Here is a 27,231-nt window from a genome sequence, read left to right on the forward strand (position 1 = left end):
ATTAATTCTGGTTTTTGATGTGCTTATTCAGTAGAGCAAAAGTCCCTGTTTAAGAGTAGATCATTCATAATTAAGAGGAGTTGCATGCAATCCCAGAGATAGGATGACATAAATATGGCGGATTAGAGTCAATCTAATAAGGGGATCCATAGATCGAGTTAATGCGACAATAGGGGTTTTAATTAGAAAGAAATTTCAATTAATCAACCTAGAGTCAGTTGTTCTTTGTCTTGAGAGAGATATTAACATAAATTAGGGATTTCTAAGGATTAAGTCAAGTGAATAAATCGTCTAATTCAGAAATGATAAGTGAAGTCTAAGTGGATTCTTCCTTGGGTATTGTCTTCTCCATCGGTTTTCCAAAGAATATTTTCCAACTTTTATCTCTGTCGCATTCTTAGTTAGTTAGATAATTAAGTTTAGTTTAGAAAATATCCCTTCAATTTTTAGGCTAGATAATAAAAAGATAGTAATTACTAGTACTTTTAGTCCTCATGGATACGATATTTCCGGTCTCACCTCAACTATACTACTGTTCGATAGGTGTGCTTGCCTTAGTCGAATTTTTAGTTAGTTTCAGGACCATCATTTCAGCTTAAGAAACTCTGTGCGTTTCTGATCGATGAATCTCAGACTAATATATTTCTTCCAAAATTCAACTTGAAAGAAATCGCAGATGACTCGTTCTCTCGGAACCACATATATCAGTGTCTTCCACCAATGATACACCGTATCTCTCAGAAGTGACACAACACATTTTATGCATTTTTCCGGAGTCAATGACAATTCATCAAACACTCGTATTGTATTCTCTAACCAGAACTCAGCTCTTTCAGCATCATCATTAGTAGTAGCACGAAATTCTTCGGCCCCATATTTTTTAATTTTATCGATCGGAGGCTTATTCAACTAAATTGGATTAGCTTGTGGCATAATAGGGACTTGTGGAGGATTAGGCGGGGGTAAAGGTTGTTGCACAGCCGGATTAGTTCAGATATATTGGGTGAACCAGTCGTTCATCATTTGATAGAAGGCTTGCCTAGCCTCACCATCATGACTACTTGTTGCCGGTCTAAAATCAGATGGCGCTGTCCCTTGCATGGGAGCATGCGCATTACTCTCAACATTGTCAGCTATGGCTCGTTCAGGATCCATTTACTATATAAAAACATATTTTCATTGTTAGGATTCATCACACTATCGCAGTTCATAAATATGGTATGTATAGCTAGACTCATATATGCTACGTTAGTCCTAGAATCGACTAAACTATAGCTCTAATACCAATCAAATGTAACACCCCTAACCAGTATCCGTCGTCGAAATAGGGTTAAAGGCGTTACCAGACATATCAGAATATTCACATATACTTAAGCATAACATAATCAAAACATATAATAATCATTCACAATTGTCTCTAATATAGGTCTTCGAGACCCTAAACATGCTTTAGAAAGGGGTAGGGACTAAACCGAGCTCATACAAAATTTTTCAAAACTTAAACATTTTTCAAAGTTATAGAGGTCACACACCCGTGTGAACAGGCCGTGTGCCTCACACGGCATTAGACACGCCCGTATGCCTAGGCCGTGGCAAAACAGGGTATACATACTGACTTGTCCACACGGCCACATGACACGCTCGTGTGCTAGGCCGTGTGAAAATTAGAGAGGCTACTAACTTGGATCACACGGCTAGTCACACGCCCGTATGTCTAACCCGTGTCTGAAACTAACTTGGCCACAGGGCCTAACACACGCCCGTGTGTGCGACCGTGTAGTCTGCCTAGGCTCATTTCGAAATGGCCCTCGAGCAACACGGCTGAGACACACGCCCGTATCCCTACCCATGTGAGAAAAAATAGGCCATTTACAAGGCCAATATGCCACCCTTATTTTGGTTCCTCCCTACATGATTAAAATAAAAAAATTTATCCCAAATTCTCACTCAATTCACAATTAAAACATACAACACTCATGACATATCATTATCAACAAATTTTATGCTTGTAATCCCTACCAAATCATGCCAATTCATAAGCGAAAATCATATCTAAACTTTTCTTCATAACCTCATTTCATTTTATTCATTCACATGCCAAAATCTAACCAAATGCTAAAATAGGAACATATCAAAAACTTACCAAATTGACAAACTCTCTTGGTCATCTATAACACATCACATAAATATTATTGGATCACATAATTCATACCAAAAACTCATTCATATATACAACCAAAACCAATCCAAATCACATGGCTAGATATACACATTACCAAACTTATTCTCAAACTTCTAGCCTATACATGCCATACTTTAATATATACATTTTCAAAAGGTACCAAAATAGAGTTCGATAGTGTGGTGATGATCCTTAATGATCCACGAGCTCCCGATAGCTGTGATATCTATAAAACAATGCAAATACACATAAAATAAGCTTTCAAAATCTTAGTAAACCATATACAAATAAATTTAACACATAGCATCAATCTAAATCAATTCATTCATATAACATAAGGCAATATACATTCACATAGCCATATTTATTTTATAGTTCATTTGATCATGATTCACATATATATATCATATCTCATTCTCATAACAACTCATAATTATATCATATGTTCACAAAGGTTCATGTACTTACCTTTCATTCTCAATCTTAATATACTTTTCAAACGTACCTGAATCGGATACATGTTCACATAGTCATTCATTTTTTCGGAATGCCTGTTGAATCATTCAGAATCAATAAGGATACTTGGATAGCTCGGAAAGCTCGTACAATGCCAACATCTCAGACGTGGTCTTACATGTAATCAAATATCGATGCCACTGTCCCAGACAGGGTCTTACACAAAATCAAATACGATGCCGATGTCCCAGACATGGTCTTACACGTAAATCATAAGTTGATGCCAACGTCCCAAACCTGGTCTTACACAATAACTCATATCAGATCCTAAATTAGAAATTAAAAAATGGGCTTGATAGAATACAGAGCAACGATCACAAAAACGTAAAAATTATCAAAAACCGAACAAAACACATACCTAAATCAAAGAAATCAATGGTCGAACTCTAGCTTGTATTTTTCTTTCTTTTCTTTCTTTTTTTGGCAAGGATGTGCATAAAATGAACTAATTTCATGTTTTGCTTAATTTAGTTAACATAATAAGCTATTTACTAAATTAGCCTTATTATTTTTCATTGTAATTCCACTAACTAATTTCCATCCATGTCAATTCATGTTTTCAATGGTCCATTTACAACATAAGGGCCTCATATTTAAGAAGACATAGCAAACAGGCACTTTAACAAACAGCAGGCAACTTTTACATTTTACGCGATTGGGTCCTTTTATCATATTAAGCACACAAATGATAAAATTTTCATACGAAACTTTCACACATGCTAATTCATGTATAATAAACACAGAAAATAATATTAAAATATTTTTTGACTTGGATTTATGGTACCGAAACTACTATTCTGACTAGGGTCTAAATTGGGTTGTTACACTTTCTCTATCAGTTGGACAATACTAAGTAAATTTTGGCCAATTCAGGTACAAAAAGGACATCTGAGATTGTTTTGATACATGTGTCAGTGTCGATCACAACCTTTCATCTTCCTTTAGCTTCAATGCAATTTTCATTCCTAATTGTGTCTTTTGAAACAAAACTAGTGTCCAACTCCCTAAACATTCGTTCATCTGATGCCATATGATGTGTGTAGCCACTATCAAATAGCCTATTCTTTTTTACCCTACTGGAGGTTGCAAAACAGGATACAGTGAAAACATGCTCCTCCTGAGCTTGATTGTCATCAGCAACTTAAGCTTGAACTTGATTATGAAATTGTTGATATTGTTGTGCCTTTACCTTATTTTTACAAACTTTCTCCATACGGCCTAGTTGCTTGTAATTTCTACACTGGATGTCAGGCCTATACCAACAATATCTTTCCAAATGTGTGGACTTCTTACAGTGAGTGTATAGTGGGAACTTCTTTTTTCCAGTATCTTTTTTTTGCCTCTTTTTTTTCTAACCATGGTTTCTTTCCTTTATAACTTGAGCTTGAGCCTTCCTTGCTTCTAGCTTGAAAAGCTCCTTTAGAATACTCCTCCAATATGTTAGCCCTTCTTTGCTCTTGTACATAAAGAGCATTTATCAACTCTGACAATAAGATAGTTTATAAATCCTCGAGCCCTCCAATAAAGAGATCTTTGACTAATACTTTTTTGGAAGGGTTGTGATAACTTCTTAACAATCCTTCTATCATTGAAATCATTTCCAAGCAATCTAATATTGTTGACTGTGGCCATTATCCTTTTAGAATATTGCTTGATGGATTCAGAATCTTACATCTTCATATTTTCAAAGTCTCTCTTCAAATTGATCAACTGTTGCTACCTTATTTTATCAGATCCTTGAAAATCTTCCTTCAGGTTCTCCCAAACTTGTTTTGAAGAGTCACATGCCATAATTCTGGTGAAGATCACATCTGAGACTCCATTCTTTAAGCAACCCATTGCCTTATTTTTCTTAGCATAGTCATCACTATGCTATCTAATTTTAGCTATAGTAGGATTAACTCTCAATGGTGGTAGCTCTGTATTAACCTCAACCACATTCCACAAACCATGAGCCTACAAATAAGTCTTCATTTTCACTACCCATATGTGGTAGTTTTCACTAGCAAAAATTGGTGGTGGTGGTGGTGAAAAACTCATGTTTTTACAGCAACAAAAAAAAAATTCTATTTCTTTCTTTCTAAACAAACAATAAGAAACAAAAGGCCCTCAAATATGACAGGCTCTCGATACCATTTATTGGGGTTATCAGCAACAAATAGACAAAAACTTGAAAGAAAATAAAACTGAAAGGGGATAAAATGATCAAAAAGATTTCAACTCATTTGATTTTTATTAAGGCATTGTTCTCTTTTGTTACAAACATTTACCAAATACATAACAACTCCTACTAATGACCCAAATTACTCCAACCACTAATGATGCAATAAAATGATGCAAATAAAATGAGGTTGACCTTAAACAATACTCCTTACCCAAATTTACAGTTAATAGTTAAAAGTTTTGATGATGAAGTGTGATGATTATAATTATAATTTAATTTACAGTTATTCGTTAAAAAATTTGATGCTCTAAATATTTTAATTATCACTTAACAAATATTAGAATTATATAACAATTAAAATTTACGTTTAACTTTATAAATAACATCCATTAATTAGGCATATTCAATCAAGTAACATCTAAGAAAAATTACTTGTAAAAATAGAGATTGTTAATTAGCATTAATAAGTTAGAATTATATAAAAAAGAATGAAACATTAAAGTAATGGTTATTCAAAAAGGCAATATTGAGTCATATTTAAACAACAATGACACTAGAGAGTGATAGAAAATTGTTTTAATTGAGGTAATATAATATTATGATATTTTTTTAAACGAGGTAGTAAATATTATGATTTAAAAAAAAATTCTACAAGTTGTTTTTATTGTATGAAGTAAGCACTCCTAAAATGGTTTTTTTAATCTATCTATTATTTGGTTGATACAGGTAAAAAATATTTTGTCGATTTATTTTGAAAAGTCAAATTTCAAAAATTATTTTAGTCAATATTATTAAATGTATTTATTAATTTAGTATAAATATCTTTCGTATTTATCAAAAGTATTATTATAATTGTGGCATTTATTTTACCTATTTTTTCAAAAATTTCAAATTAATATTATAAGAAAAAAATATGTTATTTAAAATTTAATTAAAAATAAAATTGTAAGATCACATGCAAACTAGTTTAATTAAATTAATACTTTTAAAAAAATTTACACACTTTTTTTTTTTTTGCAATACTCTTTCCATTTTTTCTACTCAGCTTCTACCCAATAACTAACTTTCATGCTTTATCTAGGTTTATTCTCATTGTAGAGGTTCACCTAACATTAACTATTCTATGCAAAGTATATAGAAAAGAACATAGAATGTTATTTTTAAAAAAATGGTATATGGGTTTTGAATTTGGGTGAGAAAGGAATTAAAATTAAGGTTTCAAACGGAAAAGAAGCTTGTCAAATCTAGGTTTTGTCGTCGAAAACTAGGTTTTAATGAGTTTTCCAACGAGCTTATTTTTCGTCACCGAAGTTCTTGGGTGAAGAACAAAATAGATGAATATCTTTATATTTAAAAAAACTTCTTAAGGAAATAATATTTAATTATTTTTGGATTTTTTTAGTTTTAAAAGTGCAACGTGTCACACAATGATTGGTTAAGAGATTTTTTTAATGACTGGATTAATTTGGATAACGAATATAGTTTAGGTAACACTTCTGACCCAAAATTTTTAAACTACTAGCTTGAAAATTTTTATATAAATTAAATACCATTTTATGATTTAAGCCTTTCAAGATGAATCATGTGAAATTATATATGTAGGTCTTCGAATCTTATCATGTGTGAGCTTTAGTCTAGTTAGTTTAGTTCACCAGTTTTAGTTTGGATTGTACAAGTTTTTAGTCTATTAATGTTGTAATAGTTTGATTCTATTTTGTGATTACTTGGACAATTTGTTTGTGTTGTGATAATTTGATACTTATTGCTTGGACATTGTTATACCCCATCCATGTAAGGAAACATGGAAAGCTAGGAAAGCATCCAAATAGTAAGCTAGATAACAGCAAACTCGGACCATCTGGATAGGTGCAAACCATCCATCTCCCGAATCCCCAAGCTTTATTGGGAACATAAAGTTGTTGGTTACCAAACACCGCGTGGGCTCAATGGCCCCGTACCATCAAGTCAAAGTGAATGACAGGATCTACCCATCATAGACATCCTAATCCCATAAAAAATATTCGCCCCACAATTTCGTAATGATGGTGAGTCGAACATGCTAACATCATCTTACACAGGACCCTCACCTATAAATACCTCTAAGAACAATGAAAGAGGGATCGACTCTCCAACAATACCAAGCTTATACTTTGTCAAATTATCTTTAGCTCTCAACCTTAACACTCTTATCTCCTCTATTCTTTGCATCCTCTAGCTCTCCACCCCGACTGGGTGAACCAACCTCCACAGTACCCACCATTCTTTCCTCCATACCTCCCCTTGTTGTATCACTGAATCAAAAATTGGTGCAGTGAACATGGACATCATAGCTCCGCAATCTCAAAATGGAACACCCACTAATCCAACCAACTAGACCGATAACCCAACATACCAAATCAACTCTTCCATTCCACCCAGCACTCCCATCCCACATGTTTTAGGAGCTCCCACTAGCCTAAATTCCATTTAAATTCTTTTTTCTTCTTCCATCCCTGCTGTAACCCCTTTATAATACACAAGTGTCCTCTTAGCCATCTTATAAAAATTGATGAAAGCTCTAAGGGATCCTTTGGCTTCCAATTTTGTCCCTCCTACTATACCAGCAAAGGGCAGTCTTGCAACTTCCTTGACTCCCTTAGTTACCATTATGCCTTTGCCATAATCTGATATGTTCCCTACTGGACCCTTGGACTGAATAAGTTACTCCTTGCAAGAAACCATAACTAGTCTCACAGTAGCACGTACTCCACCAGCCGTAACCCCAGCTAATCTAGACTAAGGTTATCACCAAAAGGCATCGGGTCATTAACCCCATAACTTAGAAACTCAAGAAAACCTACAACGTTTGGAAGAGAAGTTTTCTCAACAAGAGAGCCACTTCAAGGAGTAGCAAGAACAACAGTGTATCCTTGACCAAAAGAATGCCCAGAATGAGCAACTTACCACTGGGTTAAGAGCTGCACAGGAAGGGGTACTTAGACTAGAGAACTCGGCTCGCCAAGAGGATGAAGCTTAGTTCGCCCCCTATAGAGAGCATGAGCACAATAAGTTGGAAGACCTTTGTAGAAATGATGTCAAGATCCTGACAATATCCCAACACTCCCAAGGTAACAACAATGTCTCTACAGAGGAACAAGTTAGAGCCTTTAGAGAAGAGCTAATGCAAGAAGTAAATGGGGTAAAAACAGACGAATTTTTCTAGAATAGACCTGTTCATGGGTCGGGCTACCTGCCTAGGCCCGAAGGCCCCCCCAAAAAATTTGAGAGGGTTTAGGCAACATATTAGGCCCAAAATATAGTCTTGGGCACACAAAAATTAGGTCCATTTAAATTATGGGTCAAGCTCGGGCTTGAATGTTCAAGGCTCGAGCTTGACCCGGCCTGGCCCGTTTTAAGTTTATAATACTTTATATTATGTAATTTAGAATACATTAAAAACTAGACATATACTAAATATATAATACTACTCTAATGTAAACATTAAAATAATGTTAAGATGACTATATAAAAATTTTAATAAATAAAAAAAAGTAAATAGTAAATATTAAAATAATATAAATATATCTTTTTTAAATTTAAAACTAATATGATCGGGCCTAAAATGGGCTTGGGTTATTCGTTTAGAAATATGAGTAAATTTGGGCAAAATTTTAGGCCCATATTTTGGGTCAGACCAGGTTTGAGCAAGCATAAAATATATTAATGTCATGCTTAGGCCCAAACCGACCCAACCCACAAACACTTCTAATCTGGAACTACTCCAACGAATCATTGCCTGCTAAAGTTCTTGATAACCACATTTCAACATCCTTCAAGTTTCCAAAATTCATGTATAACAAATCATGAATATATTAGGAGCATCTGATGGAGTTAAGCGTAGGATCTTCTTAATGACCCTCTCACAAACAACTCGATAGTGGTAATTATAATATTTAATTTAGAATTATTAGCTAAAAGTGTTGACATAAAATAAAATTTTTGATAATTATTCATTTAAAAATAATTATGATTTAATAAAAATTTTGATAATCACACATTTAAAAATAACTATAATTTAATTTACAATTATTATTTAAGAAAAGTTTGATGTAAACAAGTTTTGCTAATTTTAAAATAGAATTATTACTTGAATAGAACATTAAGCATAAAATATACAAATATCATGGTAGAGGAAGACAATTTCTCTTTAAAGTTTAGATTTAGATTCTGCTAGCCGTGGATATAGTAAATGAAGTGCAACTTTCCATTGGCGTGAGCATGTGACTTCAATTATACTAACTATACGATGTGTTAGGGATAAACCCGATTAAACAATGAACAAGTAAAATAACAAAGAAATTAAAAAAATCGAACACAAATATTTTACGTGGAAAAACCCCTCCGAAGAGGATAAAAAACCATGAGTAAAGATAATTTCACTATAACCACAAAAAGGAAGAGTACAAAGATGGAGATAAAACTAAACCCCAAAACTCAAAATAAGAACCCCCAAAACGTGAGCAAATGAAATGCAACTTTCCATTGGCATGAGCATGTGACTTCAATTATACTAACTATACGATGTGTTGGGGATAAACCCGATTAAACAATGAACAAGTAAAATAACAAAGAAATTAAAAAAATCTAACACAAATATTTTACGTGGAAAAACCCCTCCAAAGAGGATAAAAAACCATGAGTAAAGATAATTTCACTATAACCACAAAAAGGAAGAGTACGAAGATGGAGATAAAACTAAACCCCGAAACTCAAAATAAGAACCCTCAAAACGTGAGCAAATGAAGTGCAACTTTCCATTGGCGTGAGCATGTGACTTCAATTATACTAACTAAAAATGTGTTGGCGATAAACTCAATTAAACAATGAACAAGTAAAATAACAAAGAAATTAAAAAAATCGAACCCAAATATTTTACGTGGAAAAACCCCTCCGAAGAGGATAAAAAACCATGAGTAAAGATAATTTCACTATAACCACAAAAAGGAAGAGTAGAAGATGGAGATAAAACTAAACCCCGAAACTCAAAATAAAAACCCTCAAAATGTAAACACAAAATTCTCTAAAAGCTTGTAAAAGCTAATACCTAAATGATTTGAATAACCTACACTAATTACAGTTTAAGTGGGAAACTAATACTAAAATAACCTACATTAATCAGAGTTTCAGTGGGAAACAAAAAATAAAGTTTAATAGGGGAAGAAAAGACAAAAAATACGAGGCATAACTCCACAATCTCCACTTTGACTCGTATTTCCAAACGTCTTCTTTGCCAAAGCCCACCACGGGCTTATCTCAAACTACGTAGGATATTAACTGAGTCGAAGTTGTGTTTAGAAGCTAGAAGCCTTCTAGTCTTCGACTTGTGCACTGGCAAATCAAACTGGCCCGGGTTTAATTTCCATGAATGCAGTGCTCTATCTTTTCAAAACCTGCATTTAAAAGAGAACCTCTTTTATTCAAAACAATCATACCTTTTTCCCTCATATGACCAAGTTGTCTCTGCTTCAAATGAGTTGACTTCAACTCCTTAATAGATGAGGGACATCCTATTTCATCGGTCACTATTGATCCTTCTAGAATATAAATCCTTCTAGAATATAAAGACAACCAATATTTTTTACCTTCCATCAAAATGAGAGCCCCAAGGGATACCTTAATGTCTCTTGACTTGATGTTAATTATAAAACCTTTCGAGTCATAAATTCCCAAGGAGATTAGATTTTTCTTTACGTTAGGCACGTGCCTGACATTTGACAGTGTCCTAATTGTCCCATTGTGCATCATGATCTGAACAGTACCAGTATCAATTACCTTATTAGGTGAACCATTCCCCATGCACACAACTCCACCTTCAACTGAACTGTATGTAGAGAACCAGTCCCTGTTGGGACACATGTGGAAAGAACACCCCAACTCTAGGATCCACTTGGACATAAGCTTGGAGCTTTCACTTGTTGACACTAACAAGAAATCATCATCCTTATCATTGGCCAAATTAGCACCAACTAAATCTTCCTCATTACTCTCAGCAACCAATTTCTAATGCTAACCACTATCTCCAATCTTGGCCCGTATTTGTGGCCGAGGGAGCCATTCCTATTTCCTGCAAAACCAACTTTGTAAAGGCACATTCCTGCAACAAATGAGCTACAATCTCCTCTTCTACATTACAAACTGGGCAAAGAGCATTCACCATAAGTTTTTGTGATTTCAATTTCCCCAAAGTTGGCATGTATTCATTACCTATTTTCCATAAATTAAATTGAATCTTGTTGGGAATTTTGAGGCTCCATATTTCTGTATAGAAATTTCTTAGAGCCAAACATTGTAATAATTTATTTTCACCTAGTAGATTTTGTCCTTCTGTATTAAGACACTTATACCCGCTTTTTGTTGTATAAACCCCTATATTGTTACCCTTCTTTATGAACTTATCCATCTGCACACTACTCACCAGTGGGATTAAGAATATTCTCTTCACTTGTTCCTCACTAAATAGTGCTTTAGTGATTTCATGCTTCTAGGTAACTGTATCACTGCCCATCATATCTACTATTGTTGTATATCTTATGTCAATATTTTGAATTTGCACTCTTCCCTCCCCAGGACTCGATAGCCACACATCATTCCAGATGTTCACCGCTGAGCCGTTCTCGGTCTACGAACCTGTGCATTGCCCCAATATTCTACGAGCACCCAAAATACTTCACCAGGTAAACGAAGGGTAAGAACCCAAACTTGCACATATAAACTCCCCACGGGGATAATGTTTCACTCTCATCACTCATGCAAATAAACAATAGGGATTTGTGATTAGTTTCCATCCTTGTTTCGTCAACAGAACTAAGGTGAACTTTGATAGCTCCCTAAACCCAATCCCCCATCATGCTTTTAGAATACACATAGTACTCCATCTACACCAATGTATGCCTTTATTAGTTTTTGAATTTCACCACCAAAATTTGCACATGATATTTTCCAATTCATGACATAAAGACATAGGCAACATGAAATAATGTATTGCATAAATCAAAATAGTTTATAAAATGGACTTAATAAACACCTCATTTCCCCCTAACGCCAAATTATGCAAACTCTAATTATTCACCCTTTTAATAAATCATTCTTTAATCTCCACAAACACATTTTTTCGACTCCCCACCACCGTTGGTAATCCTAGATACTTGTTTTGGATTATTAGAAATCCGTACCTTCAAAACACTTCCTACTTGGTTTCCCACCTTATTATCCACGTTGCCACCGAAATAATTGAGTGATTTATCAAAATTTACAAGCTATCTTGATACTTTTTCATACTCGGTTACCACTATTTTCATAGAAATAGCTTCTTCAGTCATTACTTCAGCGAACAAGATGTTGTCATATGCCAAAAAAACAGATGTGTTATCGAAAATTTGCTTCTCCCCAATTTCACTCCATCAATTCTCTCCTCCCGTTTAGCCAGAAAATCCTTCAACATAGATTATAAAAAATATAAACTTAGGGGATCCCCTTGCCTCAGTCTTTGCGTAGGCTGAAATTCTACTCTTTAACACTATTAAGCATCATCGAATAAGAGACATTATTAAAGAGATCCATTCATTACAGAATCCTAATTGGTGCATCATCTTTTCAAGAAAACTCTATTCAACCCTGTCATATGCCTTACTCATGTCTAATTTTAAGGCAAAGGATCCTACAACACCCCCATTTTTTTTGAAGGAATGCAAAATTTCACAAGCTACTAGAATATTAACAATAATTTGCTTACCTGGTACAAATGTTTCTTGTGTTTCCTCAATACAAAGATTGAGGGCCCTCTAAAATCTATTGACCACAATTTTCAAAATAATTTTGTAAATTACATCACATAGGCTTATAGGTCTGAATTGACCCATGTTTTTTGGCATAGGTACTTTGGAAATTAACACAATATTTGTTCTATTTACATCTTCTACATCCCTTGGACCATTCAACATATCCAAGCAGTATCTAGCTACATCATTCCCTACTATATGCCAATATTTTTTACAAAAAATGCAAGGAAGCCATCCTTACCTGAGGCCTTGAGTGGAGCTATCAATTTCATCGCTTCCACCAATTCCTCTATTTTGAATTCAACCATTAACTCCTCATTTAAAATTTCTAAAATACACGTTTAAATTTCGACAATTAGTCAATCACAATTCTTTGTCGATTTTGATGAAAATAATTCCTTAAAATAACTCGTTACTAGCCCAACAATCTCTTGTTCCTCATTAATCAAACTCCATTCCCATCCTCCAGTTCTTTCACAGTATTTCTTCTTTTTTGAGAGGAGGCAAAATTATGAAAAAAAGATGTATTACGATCCCCTATTCGAAGCCAATTTACTCTTGCCCGTTGTTCCCAAAATAATTCTTCCTTATCTACCTTCATATTTAAAGCTAGTTTTACTTCACTAATTTCCGCCATGATTTCCTCATCTGGGCTTTTTTGTTCAACTTGCTCAGTCTAGAATTCAAGTCGTCCCTTCTATTATTCTGGGTTCATTTATTTACTTTTTCCTAATCACTTAAAGAATCTTCCAAATCAATAAGTATTGCTAATAGCTCTTTTTCATTCGACTCCCAACCCCTTTTAATGTGTTCCTCAATGTCTTCCTCCATCACCTAATCCACAATAAAACGAAATGGGAGATCTCCCTTTATTGAGCTCCCCCTCCTGCCTTCGCCTGTATAATCTAGTATCTAGCAATGATTCGAAAAACTATGCTGGAGGTGATTTACTGAATATTTTGAAAAGAGCTCCCACTAAGTCGAATTAGTAACCTTCCTATCTAGTCTTTCTCGTATATTATTATTAGGCAACCTACCCCTTTCCCAAGTAAACCATTGTCCCGAAAACCCTAAATCATTTAAGTCATATTCCTCCAGTACTTCTTTAAAGGCAGCCATCTGTCTTTTTTTCTCGAAAGAATCCCCTATTTTCTCGAATGAAAACATCACCTCATTAAAGTCCCCTAGCACTAAAGACAATAAACATCTACTCTCCTTCAATTGTCTTAATACATTCCACGAATCCTTCCCCAAATGCTCCATAGGGGAGTCATAGAACCTAGTAAACCTCCAAAAAAACATATCCATTGCCTTCATTCACTCTAAAAAACTTCCTAAATCAATAGGTAAACCATCCTTCCATCCCAACAAACAACCCCTTCTCGATCCTTCCACACCCACATCAATCTCGTTCACAAAACCACACTTCCTTCTTATTCACTCCATACTTCTAGTACTAACTTTTGTTTCTATAAGAAACAATAACTAAGGCTGAACTTGTCTCAATTTGTGTTTTAGATGTCTAATAGCCCATGGTTGCCCTAGACTACATACATTCTAGCTTAATGTTTTCATTGCGAATGGTCAGCTTGCCTATTAGCGGCCACTAATATTTTATTATTCAACTCCATGTTTGTCTAAGTATTGTTGTTTTGGGTCGTAACTCCCACTTGACATATTGAAAAAAATGTATATGGATATATCCTGCCCGAATACAATACGCTTCTTCCACTTTAGTGGAAGAAAAACATCCAACCATACTTTTATATGCATAAAATTTCTTACCCCTTTCATTATTAACAAAACATCGTATTCTATGAATTGCCCGATAAAGTTCCCAAATTGCCTTGCCATCTTCTCCGACATGAAGCCTAACGGTAAATTATGAATTTACAACTAGAAGTTGGTAAGAAAAAGAGGAACTTGTATCGGGTCTTCTCCCTTTGCCAGTTGATGAAAAATAATAAGGTGCCTGTTGAAAAACCAAACAAAACTCATTTTTCTTCAATCTCCGTGGTGGAGATACCCTTTTATCAATGCCATAAATATGCTAGGGTGTTCCTTATTGATGGAAAATATACTACAGTATTCGTTAATACCCTCCCTACCAGACACAAATTATATTCTTCTTCAGTTACACCTTCCTCATCTTAAGCTTGTACCAATTCTTCTTCGTCAGCGATGTTGAGGTTTGCCAATTCTTCTTCCACTATTAACGCTTTGATGAATCTTCATTCACCTACAAAATCAAAACCCTAATTTTTTTTAAAGAAAACAACTCCAAATCATGGAAAATTGACCTGAACATGCATTCTCATCATCCATAGATGAACCTTGGGGTGTATTGAAGCAACTCGAAAAATCATATGGCCAAATGGTTAGCCCGAGAGGTGTGAAGTACTGGGACTATTGGGGTATAGAGCTAAACATATCAAACATCATTGATGACCTCGGTTGCTGATAATCAAAACCAGAACTGAGCATCTCCAAAGCATATACATTGCCTTGGGACCCCTGTACAAAACTGTCAAAGTGCAACTCCAGATGTTAAGAACTACCCTTCAATTGTGTATTTGTCCTTGCAGGTTTGGGCTTGGGCTTGAGAGCAAAAAGAAAATGTCTTCAGTGAGGATGTGATCGAGTCGATCCCCTTTATTGATGCCCTCATCAGTGCATGTATCTAGGGACTATCATCAATTGGCCACTAAATAAATACAACAACCCGTTCTCCATTTACCAACATTGTTAGTGGATCGAAGGCATGAAATCCATGATACAAGACTCCAACTAAGGCCTTTTATCCATCCGTCCATCCGTGTGTTACATAATACAAGCCATCGTTGATGCTCTAATTCTCAATTCTTTGCATTATTTCCCCTTTTACTAATTTCGTGGACATTGTTAAAGTTCAGTTGAATGCCTATAACATCATACTTACTCCTGAATTGTCAAAAAAATCAATCCCTGTTGTACAACTCAACAGTTGAAAAATTCAAAATGGTTGCATTAATGCACCGCATGAGTGAATGATTGTAAGCTGATAAGAGAATGACACTCGCAACGTCCTATGCCACATATAGCATCCACATGAACTGCACAATTAATAACATAGTTATAATGACATGAATAAAATAACATAAAAAAATTATTACATGACATGGATATAATTTTATTTTGAAAAAAGTTTACCTCCTCCCCGACGTATGCCTTAATCATCTATCTATAGACATCGAGGGTTTCACACTTCCTAATCCCTGGACAAGCAAACCATCTAAAAATAAAGCAAATTTGTTAGATAACATTTTCATAAAAAAAAATAATTCTTGATCGAAATTTTACATTTTTCTACCTATTTACAAGTGAGAACACATGTTGTTGGTACTCACTGATGCCAAAAATGGCATCCTATACAGCACCTAGGACTGCAACAGTATTAAGCACCAGCCTATATCTAGTTATCATGCTTTTTTGCCCAAAAAAACTCATGGTACAGCGATGCTAATGCTACTGAACTCCAACTGTATGAACGAGCAATTTGCGAATTAGCCAATAGAGACAAGTACATCAGGTGGACTTTATTATTATTTACATCTGGCATAAGTACTCTTTAGCAGTTGCAGTATATATGCCCGAGTAGTGCACACATTCTCCCATTCAGTGGCACTACTCGATAATATTTTAAAATTTTTCTTTAATTAGGAAAACTTCAAACTGGTAAACATAGCCTCACCATTATCCAATGATCGTCTAAGCAAGTGATAATAGAGCATTGCAGGTTCGAACACTTTACTTGAACCCATGACTACACCACCATCAACTAGAAGCCTAAGTTGTAATGCGACATCTTTTAAGGTGATGGTGCACTCCCCACACGACAAATGAAATGTGTGGGTCTCCGAGTGTCACCACTCAACCAAGGTGGATATTAAGTTGGCCCTAAACTCAAACATTCTGGTCAATAACGTTGTTCTGAATCTGAGGCATCCAAGCATGGAAAAATACGTTTGTCCATCCGATAGCTCAGACCGTGGACACGTGCACTCAAGATGCAATACTCACCCTGTCCATAATAAATTAATGTATTAGTTAAATATGCAAATTAAAAAAATAATGGCGTGCAACTTTATAAATATACCTGTGAATAGAAAGTAACAAATTTTTTTACCGGCACATTAATCATTATTATTATGTGACCAATTGCTCTGATCAAAGAACCTATTTCAGTATCTACATAAACAAAATTGAATAAATGTATCATTTTAAAACATAAATGCTTCTACTTAATAATATTTTAAAACAACCCATTTTCGTTAATTATTTTATTTTTGTTTCATTTAATGAAATATTCACATAATAAAATTTTTAATCATCAACTAAACAAAAAAAATTGAAATAAATTGCCGTAACTCATATTTTTCACCTAAAATTTAAGTATTTTTATTAAAATATATAAATATAAAAATTTCTCTCATCCTATTTCTATAGTTAATTAATTTTTAATATTATTTTTACTAAAAAGTCAGTTTTTACTTTTTTTTTTATTTTAAGCAATAAATATTTTTTTACTCATGTTATTATAATAGTAATCAAACAAGACATAGATGATTAATACTTTAGAGTCATGTATTTTTTATATTCCAAAATTATTTACAAGGTCAAAATTAAATTAATTTCGTTTTTTTCATAAATTCAAAATAATCTTATGTAAAAAAAAAGATGTGATAATAATATAATAATAGGTCTTAAGTTGGTAAAATCATGGCATTAACTTATATATAGATAGGAGAACAAATACAGAGGAAAAGGTAATTACATACTTTAATACATTTTCACAATCATAATTACAATATATATGTTGGGATCGACCCAATTAAGCAACAAGTAAAAAAATAGTGGAATAAATTGAGAAATTAAACACATAAATTTAACGTAAAAAAACCCCTTCAAATAGGATAAAAAAACCACGAGCAAAGATAATTTTACTATAATGGCAAAAGAACGAATAGTACAAAAGATGGAGATAAAAACTAAACCCCGAAAACAAAGAACCCCTAAAACGTAAACACAAATTTATCTAAATGTGTTATGAGTTCTAATCTCTAATGGGTGTATTTTCTAAGGTTGTAAAAGAGTCTATTTATAGGCTAAATTTATAGGTCAAATAATAATAAAATAATCTAGACTAATTAGAGTTTGATTGAAACAAATAAACAGAGTTTAACTGAAAGATTATTTCTCAAATTTGACTGAAATAGGAGTCATACTCAACAAATCTCCACCTTGACTCATATTTCCACAATGCCACCTTTGCCAAAGCTCACCACGAGCCTATCTTGAACCATGTAGGGAATTAACTGAGTCGAATCTATGCTTAGAAACTGGAAGACTTCTAGCTTTTGACTTGTACACTGTCAGATCAAAATTAACTCGGGTCTGAGTTTCACGAACACAATGCCCTAACTTTTTAAAACCTACATGCAACAGAGAACCTCTCTTCAACTAAACGGTCATAACTTTTTCCCTCTTATGACCAAGTTGCCTCCGCTCCAAACGAGTTCACTTCGACTCTGTAACGGATGAGGGATGTTTGATTTCACTGGTCACTGTAGAACCTTCTAGAATATAAAGACTGTCGATTTTTTCACCTTTCAACAAAACGAAAGCTCCATGAGGTACTTTAATGTCACTCGACTTGATGTTGATTCTGTATCCTTTCCAGTCTAAAATACTTTAGGATATGAGATTCTTTCATAAATCAGGTACATACCTGACATTTGAGAGTGTTCTAATCCTCCCATCATGTATTCTAATTTTAACAGTACCAATACCAATTACCTTATTGAATGATTTGTTTCCTATATGCACAACTCCACCTTCAGCCGAACTGTATATGGAGAACCATTCTCTATTGGGATACATGTGGAAAGAACATCCTGAATCTAGGATCCACGCGGAAGTAAGCTTGGAGTTATCGCTCGTTAACAATAACAAGAAATCATTACTACTTTCATTGGCCAAATTAGCACCACCTACATCTTCCTCGTTACTTTCAACAACTCTTTTATTTCGCAGTTTATAAAAATCTACTTTGACATGGCCTAACTTTTTACAATAGTGACACATTTTGTCTCGTTTCTTTGATGCTACCAAAACGAAAGCTTGTTTATCTTCCTTGCTATCCAAACCAAACTCATTTTTGAGCTTGTCTCTACTCAACAAATGACCCTTCACATCTTCAAACGAGAGTTTGTCTCTGCATAAATCAGGGTCTCCTTGAAAGACTTATATGAAGCAGGTAAATAGCACAATAATAGCATAACCTAATCTTCATCGTCAATATGAACCTCAACATTCTTTAAATCATTTAAAAGAGTAATGAATTGATTGATGTGATCTCTAAGAAGCTCAGCTTCATTCATACGAAATGTAAATAGATGTTGTTTCAACACTAAACGGTTAGCCAAATACTTAGTCGCATAAAGAGTTTCTAACTTTTTCCACAAGGCAGATGAGGTTTTCTCCATCAATACCTCCTGCAATACCGTATTTACGAGGCACAACTGATTGCAAACAAGGTCTTTTCATCAAGCTCTTCTCATTCTGTTTGATTTAGATTCTCAGGCTTTTCCTTGGTAACAACCTTTTTCAAGCTGGTTTGAACTAGAATTTCCATCATCAGAACTTGCCATAGATTGAAATTTGTCTCACCATCGAACTTCTCAATTTCAAACCTTGTTGCTGCCATCTCTAAATGGGATGATCTATGAAAACTGAACTAGATCTGATACCACTTGTTGGGATCGACCCGATTAAGCAACAAGTAAAAAAAATAGCAGAATAAATTGAGAAATTGACCACACAAATTTAACGTGGAAAAACTCCTCCAAAGAGGATAAAACGAAGAGTACAAAGGATGGAGATAAAAACTAAACCCCGAAAACAAAGAACCCTCAAAACGTAAACACAAAATTCTCTAAATGTGTTATGAGTTCTATTCTCTAATGGGTGTATTTTCTAAGGTTATAAAAGAGTCTATTTATAGGCTAAATTTATAGGTCAAATAATAAAAAATAATAATCTAGACTAATCACAGTTTGATTGAAATAAATAAATAGAGTTTAACTGAAAGATTATTTTTCAAATTTGACTGAAATAGGAGTCATACTCAACAATATAAAATAAAAAATAAATTAATAAATGGAAAAATATTTAGTACACTGTAAGTAAAATTTTTAAACATCATAAGTAAGTTCCTATAGAGATACAGTAAAATATTAAAAAATAAATATTTTAAAAAGAGAGACATAAGACAATTTTTTAAAGTTACTTGTGGAATAAAAAACCACACTACCAGTATACTAAATATTAACCCTTAATAATTTATGTCAGCACTATTTTTATTAATGTAATATTTTTTAGAAAATGTATACTCAAATTAAGTTGGGATTATTTGTATTAATTATTCGAGTCATTTTGAATTTTAGTTGTTGCGGATTCATATAAATGACGAATTTTTTAGACCAATTGTATAGCTCCATGTGTCAAGCACAAATTACTATGTATGAAAATGATGACATCACTTACCATGTCATTATTATCTTTCAGTGATTAATTTAAATTAATTAAGAGATAATATAAACTATATCATCACTAATTAAATTAATTAAGTGATATTAATAAAAAATTATTTTATATTAAATTAATTTAAATTAATATGAGATAAATACGAGAATTTATATTCTAAAGAACTTCTTTTTACTTCACTAACACTATAAAAGGATGTCGTTTCCAAATAATTCAAAACAAGTTCACAAATTCAAAAATCTAACAGTTCAAAAATTGAAACATGAGGAGAAGATTTTGAAGACTAGAAGTCAGTGGCAGAGCCACTAAGAGACTTGGGGGGCCATGGTCCCCCCTTAAAACTGTAAATTTTCAATTTAGACATTTTATAATTTATAAAATTTTAAATTAGTAATGGTAAAAGTATATTTTGGCCCCCCAAAAATGATAAAAAAATTGATTTAACCCTTTAAAAGTTATAAATATATAGGCTATTAAAATGATGAAATTGCATTTTTACTATCTTAAAATATACAATTTAATTTCGCCCCCTAAAAAATTTTCATGCTCCACCACTACTAGAAGTTCTTTCAAAATCTTAAGAAATACCTAAAGAATTGAAGAACTCGAAGAAATTCTAAAGACCACTACATCAATTCTGAAGAACCTTTAAAATCCAATCTTCAAATTAGTTTAACTAATAGAAAAGACATCAAATCTAGAAGGCTCATTAAAATTGAATCAGCCATCCAAGATCAAGTCTTAAAGACCTTTGGATCAAAGCTCTACCAAATCTAATTACATTAACACAAAGGAGATCAAACTTATCAATCAAGGTGAAGTCTCGGACCTTAAAGTGAAACTCATTGACCCAATATCAAGTCTTAATGACCTTTGGATCAATTCTCAAGCAATCTCAAACAAGAAACTCTCTAAACTTAGAGCATGTTTGGTTGGGTGTATTGGTATAGCCATTACACCCCTAATCGGTGGGCCCACTTAATCCTCTTTAATCCTTTGTTTGGTTCAGTGTATTGCTATTACGGGTCTAATAGATTACAGACCTAATCCCAAAATCCACCGATTTCTATTCCGGAAGGAAAGCTCAGTTTTGCTGCATATTAAGTTCTCCCAATTTCTTCTACCCTGCTTTACCCTCCTAACTGCTTCTTCTGATTTCTTCTGATTCCATAACTTTTTCCTTCCTTTCGGCCGCCACAACTGCTTTTTCTTCATCACTCATCAGCAGACTGCTTCTTCTTCTTCATCCGCTCGGCCCTGTTGCTGTTTTATGGTGGTCTTTTGTTTCTTTCAAGATTGCTTGACTTTTTTTGATTCATTTGGATAGAGATCTCTGTTTTCATTTGTTCTTATATGTATATCTTTTGTTGGATTTGATATCAGGGGATATGCACGGTTTGTGAATATAAGAGATGGTAGGGGAGCCACTCCCTTGCACTTAGCAGCACGCCGGAAGCAGCCTGAATGCGTACATATCCTGTTATACAATGGTGCTCTTATTTGTGCATCAACTGGTCAATATGGGTAATAATAATTCATGTTAAGTTGATAATTCATGAGTATCTGTATTTATTTTGTTTTTGTTTTTGTTTTTTTTTGGTCAGATGGATAGAATGATTGCTTGGAAAAATGACTGAAAATAAATTGAGATGTAATACAAAGTCTGACAGTAACACTTGTAACACTTAACAAATTGTGGATACTTATATATCTGTTAAGATATACATGTTCCTGATTTAGTTGGAATCACTTGGTATTTGATTGAAGTTGCTTTGGTTGGTATAGAATATGTGGTTTAATAAGAAATGGACCTAAGATTTTTTGCTTAAGATTTTCTTTATGATCAATTGGATTGGTTGAAGATTCTGTGTTGAATGTTTGCTGGGGAATTTCTGTAATCAGTATGAACAGTTTACCTCAATCAAAAGGTTTTCTTTGAGTTGGTCGCTTGCATTCTGCCAAAATTTGGTGCAATGTTTCCAATCTTAGAATTTTTCCCACTGTCTAAAAATTGGATATGATTCAGAAATGTTGTACACTATCAAAGGAAAATTATTGATTTTGATAGTGTTTCTAACTAGTTTCTTGTTCTATTCAAGTTATCATGATTGCAAGAATTCATTTTTGGCTTGTCAAGTTATTAATTTATTTAAAATGTAGGCTTTCTTTCTAACTAAAGAAATATTTCTAGATGAAAGCAAACAAGCAATCTACATTTTGAGGCGATTTTAACATTGGCAAAATGAAACTTTGAAAGCTATCAATCAGATAAGAACTGTTAACATAGTTTATTCTAAGACATATTTGGTCCTGAGAACATATTAGATCAAAAGCATCTAGTGTTTTGCCTACCTCTATGACACAAATATCCTCTTGAAGCTGATTTATGAGTGTTTTGAGCTGATTATATTGATGATTCATGAGGTTTCAATCCTACACTTTCCTTTTTGGGTCTCAATCTGCAAAGTTTTGCTAAAACTTTTTAGTTTAGTGAAGGGATCTGCCTGTTGGAATATTTCCTACTCTGATAAAGCAGTGGTTGGCTTATTTTTTGGCTGGTCCAGCATTTCTAGTGTTTCTATTTCGAGGTCTGATTTAGGGATGGCCAGACTTTGCTGTTGGCGCACCGATTCTAGAATTATTGATTGTTTTACGTATGAATTTAAATCCTTAAGCTATTACATTTTGGTATTTAGACAGAAGGCCATTTTCCTCTCACCAATACAAACAGAGGGCATAGAATATTTAATCATTTCCTTTTCCTGTTGAAAATAAGTAATGTATTTTCTTCTACAGAAACCATTCTAGCTATAGACTGTATCTGTTTTTGTTAAGGTTTTATCAACAAAATGCCTTCAAGCTAGGTTTTCAATGGTGCTCGTCTTGGCATCATATTAGTTCAGTCCATTACGAAATTGAGATGTAATACAAAGTCTTGAGGCTATACCAATTTACAGCATAAACTTCATACTTTAGCATATCCGTTTTTGCATTGACCCTATTCTTTAGCAATCGACTGCTAGGTTTCTGTTATGCTAGTAAAATTTGAACATAGTTTCCATTTGGCAATAATGGAGTTGATATATTCACTGTGGAATTATTTGGTGCAGGCTAGCGATACTGATGTATGCTGTATATGCTTTAAGCAGCTCTGCACTATTAAAGTTCAATACTGTGGCCACCAGATATGTGCACAATGCACAGTTGCCTTGTGCTGTCACAACAAGCCAAACCCTATTACTGCAAGCCTAACAACCCTGGTATGTCCCTTTTGTCGGTGCACCATTGTCCGACTGATGGTAGCCAAGATGAAATGTTATGACGATACCAATTGCTCTACTGGAGAAGATAGTACTTCAAAGCCAAGAAAATCAAAAAAGCCAAGGAATTTCAGTGAGGGAATCTGCAGCTTTAAAAGTTTATCCGCAATAGGTTCATTCAGCAAGATTGGTGGCCGTAGCTCAAGAAGGATTGCTGCAGAAAATGAATGGATTGATAAGACTTGAAACTTGGCACTTTGTCAGCCATTGCTTATTGAAAGTTTCAGATTGTCACATTCCTTTTCACACAACGAAGGAAAATAAAAAGGGCAGAGAGAAAAAATCAAGCAATCATGGTTAGGACTGGACTCATTTGGTCTATATACATGTGAATTAGGTGAGGTCCATCTGCTACTTAAGCAAAGAAGTGAGTTTGCTTAGGGTTATTTTATTAGGTCCATGTGGAAGAAGATTTGAAGTAGATAGTTGGAGTATAGTAGGGCCAACGAGTGAAAGGAAAGGTAAATCAATGGGGGGAGGGGAGGGACATCAAAACTTAGAGCAAAGGCCAAAGGCTCCATTTTTAGTTGGCCTTTGCCTTTTTAGCTTTTTATATAATAACAAATGCTTTTGTTTTTTGTTTTGTTCTTTTTAATATATAGGACACGAACATGTACCTACTTGTTATATTATATGATTATGATTTTGTTAATATAAGTTAATTATGTTTATGCAGAATATAATTCTCAAGTTATATTATGATTTTAGTAAATTCATATAAGAATATTTATTATTAAGAAATTTATAAAATTATATATCATTATTAAATTATATTTAATATTAATTATTTTAAATTATATAAATTCATATAAGAAAATTTATTATCAAGAATTTTATGAAATTATATATTATTATTAAATTATATTTAATAATAATTATTTTAAATTATACAAATTCAAATAAGAAAATTTATTAGTAATAATTATTTTAAATTTTATTAAATCATATATTTTAATTAAAATATATTTAATAATAATTATTTCAAATTATATTTTATAGTATCATATATTATGATTTTAGTAAATTCATATAAGAAAATTGATTATTAAGAATTTTATTAAATCATATATTTTAATTAAAATATATTTAATAATAATCATGTTAAATTATATTTTATAGTATCATATATTATTATATGAAATTCATATAAGAATATTGATTATTAAGAATTTTATTAAATTATATATTTTAATTAAAATATATTTAATAATAATTATGTTAAAATATGATTAAATTATTTATTATTGATATTAATAATCTTATTAAAATTTAATAACAATAACAATAATCATTTACCTAAACAAATTTCTGCTAAGGGTATTCTAGTCATTTTAGTTTTTTCTCTTATGCTATTACACCTCCATTTCATTCAACCAAACACAAGAATACTATTACGCCTCTATTCCATTACATTCAACCAATATAAATAAAATTGTTTTATTTTTCTAATTTTTTAGGTTCCTCAATCCGAAATTTGTGTTTACAATTTTTTAGCATGCCTGGTGGACAAATTTTTCCTTTCATCTCTTTTCTTCAAGATCAAGTTCATTAAAATTGCAATGACTCCTTTTAAAAAAACTCATTAGAAATCTAAACCTCAAGTCTTTCCAAACTCATAAGCTAAAGGAAGAAATATCAACAATAACACTTCACTAAACTCATCATCAAAGTTGGACATAATGATTATGATCACAACTAACACTAATAAGGGGTTTTTATTGCAAAAGTTATGGAATCCATTGCAATAAGCATCAAAGGAAAGGATGATCAAATTGCTCGTATGATGGCTAAAATGGAATATTTGAATGGAAATAACCAATCCCTTACCAACAATCAGCTTAAGGAGCTTATCAAGGAAGCAATCAAGGATCAAGCTAAAAGTGTTCTCCGTCTTTATACATATACACAATGTCATTTACTTAGAGGATTGATCATTTGAAGATGCCCGAAAATTATCAACCTATAAAGTTCCAATAATTCAATAGCAAAAGATTCATGTCAAAATGTCACGCGCTTTATAGAAATCTATAATAATGTTTGTATTTATGGAGATCTCATAGTGAATTAGTTCATTCGGTCATTAAAAGGAAATGCCTCTTATTGATACATTGATCTTAAACTTGGAATGATTAATAGTTGGGAACAACTTGAGCAAGAAGTTCTTAACTGATTCCATGACACTCACCGTTTGGAGTTATGTCTCGTATTTTTTACTTTTTTTCTCCTAGTTAAACTTTGTTTTTAGTTTCTTACTTAAACTTTGATTAGTATAGGTTATTTTAGTATTAGTTTCCCATTTAAAATTTGATTAGTATAGGTTACTTTAATATTAGTTTCCCATTTAAACTCTGATTAGTAGAGGTTCTTTTAATATTAGTTTCCCATTTAAACTCTGATTAATATAGGTTATTTTAATATTATTTTATCTACAAAATTAGCCTATATATAGGCCCTTTTTCCACCCTAGAAAAATAACCCATTACACATTTAACTATTATTTTTTACAAGCTTTCAAAGAATTTTATGTTTACGTTTTGAGGGTTCTTATTTCAGGTTTTGGGATTTAGTTTTATCTTCATCTTTGTATTTTTCGTTTTTGTGGCTATAGTGAAATTATCTTTTCTCATGGTTTTTATCCTCGTCGGAATGATTTTTCCACATGAAATATTTGTGTTTGATCTTTTCAATTTCTTTGTTATTTTATTTATTCACTGTTTAATCAGGATTATCCCCAACAAACTGGTATCAAAACTAGTTCAATTTTCACATTCAACCCGTTCAGAGATGGCAATAACAAGGTTTGATATTGATAAGTTTGATGGCATCACAAATTTTAATCTGTGGCAAGTTTGGATGACGGCAATTCTGATTCAAAGCGATCTTGAGAAGGTTCTTATAGAGAAGAAACCTGCAGACATGGATAAATTAGAATGAAATAAGTTAGATAAAAAAATTTATCCATAATTCAATTATATCTAAAAAACAATATGCTGTAGGAGGTTTTGATGGAGAAAACAATATTCACCTTATGGAAAATGTTAGAAACCCTCTACGCTACAAAGTCTTTGGCTAACCGATTGGTGTTGAAACAACGTCTATACACGTTCTACATCAATGAAATTGAGCGCCTTAGAGGTCACATAAGTCAATTTATTACTCTTTTGAATGATTTAAAAAATGTTGAGGTTCAGATTGACAATGAAGATCAGACTATGGTATTATTGTGCTCTTTACCCCCTTCATAAAAGTCTTTCAAGGAGACCCTGATTTATGGCAAAGATAATCTCTCATTCGAGGATGTGAAGGGTTATCTGTTGAGTAAAAACAAACTCGACAATGAGTTTGGCTTTAATAGCAAGTCAAATAGGCAAGCATCGATTTTGAGCAATTGGGGGAGTTAACTGATTTCAAGCATAGACCAAATTGTGATAGTCGAAAGCCACTAGAGTAATTAAAGTCAACTTTGATGCATCTTATCAAAAATAGTTAAAAAGATATATTTCAGGGATTAAAGTAAGAAATAAAAAAAGGATTGATGATGGCATCGTGTATTTCCGTAGAAGAATATTTTTAATCCGACTATGGAAAAAGCAAGGGCGTGTCTACATGCTGTTATTTTTGCATAAGAATTGGGATTTAGAGAGGTCT

General features: G+C 33.1%; 1 long non-coding RNA gene across 1 annotated transcript; it reads left to right on the forward strand.

Moving 5' to 3' along the window:
- The first annotated feature begins 21,184 nt into the window (after positions 1-21,184).
- On the forward strand, positions 21,185-21,987 carry LOC107961849 (uncharacterized). The gene is made up of 2 exons (XR_005928612.1): positions 21,185-21,536; positions 21,647-21,987. It is a non-coding gene; the product is annotated as an uncharacterized lncRNA (long non-coding RNA).
- The last annotated feature ends 5,244 nt before the right edge of the window (positions 21,988-27,231 follow it).

This window comes from Gossypium hirsutum, chromosome A06, assembly GCF_007990345.1.
Source record: "Gossypium hirsutum isolate 1008001.06 chromosome A06, Gossypium_hirsutum_v2.1, whole genome shotgun sequence".
NCBI classification, from domain to species: domain Eukaryota; kingdom Viridiplantae; phylum Streptophyta; class Magnoliopsida; order Malvales; family Malvaceae; genus Gossypium; species Gossypium hirsutum.